Source organism: Orycteropus afer, unplaced genomic scaffold (assembly GCF_000298275.1).
Source record: "Orycteropus afer afer isolate SDZICR_OR568_19922 unplaced genomic scaffold, OryAfe1.0 scaffold00726, whole genome shotgun sequence".
Classification (NCBI taxonomy): domain Eukaryota; kingdom Metazoa; phylum Chordata; class Mammalia; order Tubulidentata; family Orycteropodidae; genus Orycteropus; species Orycteropus afer.
In genome coordinates, this window is record NW_006922313.1 from 70,925 (window position 1) to 73,512 (window position 2,588).

Genomic DNA, 2,588 nt, shown 5'->3' on the forward strand with positions numbered 1-2,588 from the left:
ATAGCGTTAAGGAGCCCTGGTGGTGCAGTGATGAAGTGCAGTGTGGGAGAAAGCCCTGGAAAGATTACAACCTTGGAAACCATCTGGGGCAGTCCTGCTCTGTCCGTTATGGGCCCACTGTGAGTTGCAATCAACTCCACGGCAATGGGTTTGGTTTATTTACTGTATAACTGCAACAACAACAACTGCAGGACATTGCATGTGCCACTCCCAATGATTAGAATGTCATTTTTCATCTCGGCATCCTTAGCAAACTCCTATTCACCCTTGAAAACCCTGTCAAGTTTTCCCTTAACTGAGGAAAACTTTTGCTACTTCACGACTTCAGGACATTACATACACCACTTTCAATGCTTCAAATGCCATTCCTTATCTTGTCCTTGAAGAACTCCTATTCATCCTTCAAAACCCTTTGGAGTTATCCCTTAACAAGGGAGGGTATCTTTGACCCTCACACACTTCCTCACAGAGTTGGATGAAGGACACACTTCAGGTCGCCTTGAGTCAGAGTCAACCTGAAGGACAGTGGTTGGGCTCTTTGGGTTCTGGGGACACACTGTGGCCTCTGTGGCCCCCTCTGGTGCATGTTATTGGGGACTGGGACTGTGTGCGCCACCAAGGCCTCTTTCCCCAGGTGGACGCTCTCCTTGGGAGCACAGGGTGTGGCACCCATCCAGCCACAGGAACCGCGCGACAAATGAAAACATTCAGGAATCTGCGTAAGTGACTAGATGGTCCTGAGGCCCGGCCCCACCGACCGCCCCGTGCTGCACCACCACGGCCCCTGTTGCCGCCCGCAGTTCGCGCCTGGCTTCCCGCGAGGGTGGCAGCGGCCCCGCCCAGCGGCACTCTGCTCCCGTCAGGTTGTTGGGCGCCGTGAGCAGACTTCCCAGTCACAGCGGCCCCCGTCACCGAGCAGAACCGTCCCACAGAGTTCTCTAGGCTCATCTTTACGAGAGAATCCCTGGTGGTGCAGCGGTGAAAGCGCTCGACGGCGAACCCAAAGAATGGTGGTTTAAACTCAGCAGCCACTCGTGGGAGGACCATGTGGCCATCGACTCCCATGAAGATGGTGGCCTTGCAAATGCTAAGGATGTGTCCTGTGGGGTCACTGTGGGTCGGAACGGACTCAGGGACAATGATTTGGGGGTGTTTTTTGTTTGTTTGTTTAATCTTTACAGAAGCCCATCACCAGGTCTTTCTCCCGCAGAGCCTCTGGGGGGGGGTTCAGACAGCCAAGCGTTCAGTTACCAGCTGAGCACTGAAGCCCTGCGCCACCAGGGCGCCTCCCATCAAGGTGACAGCCAAGCAACCTCTGGGGCAGAAACCCCAGCTCTGCTCTGTGACACCGGCCCCCACGAGGTGGAAGCGGTAAGGTTTGGATTTTCGTGGATTTCCGTGTCACTCCGGCCTCGTTCCCAGGGACTCCTCCGCAGTCCACAGGCTGCAGGTGTGGATGAGGGAGTGGAGGGGGTTGAAGGAAGGGATGGGCGGCTCGAGGTGGGACACACGGGGACACAGCCCACCAGGCTCCCGAGAGAAGAGTCCAGCTCTCCGAGGACCCTGGATTGGGACGCGAGGCAAACCCAGACCCAGAAGGTTGGAAGGCGCACTCAGAGACACGCTCCGAAGACGTGCGGACGGGCCCGGGACTGGACGAGGCCTTTCTGGACAGGGCTTCGCGCCTCCGCCGGCCGGTCCGCCTGCACGGGGTGCGGCCTCGGCCCGGGGAGCCACTGGCTGGCCCGGGCAGAGGGAGGGGCGGCCTTTGCGGGCAGGGAAGGAGGAAGGAGGCCCGGGGCCTGGAACTAGGCCGGAGGCGCGGGTTTCGGTCTGCAAGCGTCCCTAGATGCCCAACAGTGATGGGAGGGCGGTACCCCAGGGTCCGTCTGCGGGTGTCCCCCATTGTCCTAGCGCCCCAAAGCCGGCCAGCTGGGAGGGGAGTCCTGCCCCCTCCTCCCTCAGACCCAGAAGACCTGACCCCAACTTCCTGCTCCCTCAGACCAGGAGTCCTGACCCCCAGCTCCTCCTCCATTGAACCCCGGAGTCGGGGCCCCCAGGTCTCCCTCCCTCGGACCCAGATCTGACCCCCGGGTCCTCCTGCCTCAGACCCAGATCTGCCCCCAGAACCCCACTGAGCCCTCTGAACCGTTCTGTCTGCACCAGGCCTCGGCCATGGCCTCCCCACTCTGACCCTCTGTCTTTTCCTGTGTCGGTGGCGGGCAATCCCAGCCACGCGGGCCTGGCAGAGGGGCTCCTTCCCTCGGACCCAGCCCAGGCAGGCCAAGCGCAAAACCCGTGCCATGGAGGCTGCAGACAGGGCGACAGAAGCCAGAGACAGGTCAGCGTACGGACCCTCCTGCCTCGGCCGCTGCCCACGCACGTGACATTCACCAGGTGCCGAGGTGGCCCAGCAGCGCTCCCCACCCCTCGGTCCGGGAACACCCCGCCTCCTCCCTGCCACCCAGAGCTGCCAAACTTGTCCTGCTGGTCTCAGCTCCGGCCTCCCCTCCTCCTCCAGGAAGTCAGCCGTGACTCCCTCCGCCCCTGCACTGGAAAGACCGACATCATCACCCTGGTTGTTGACA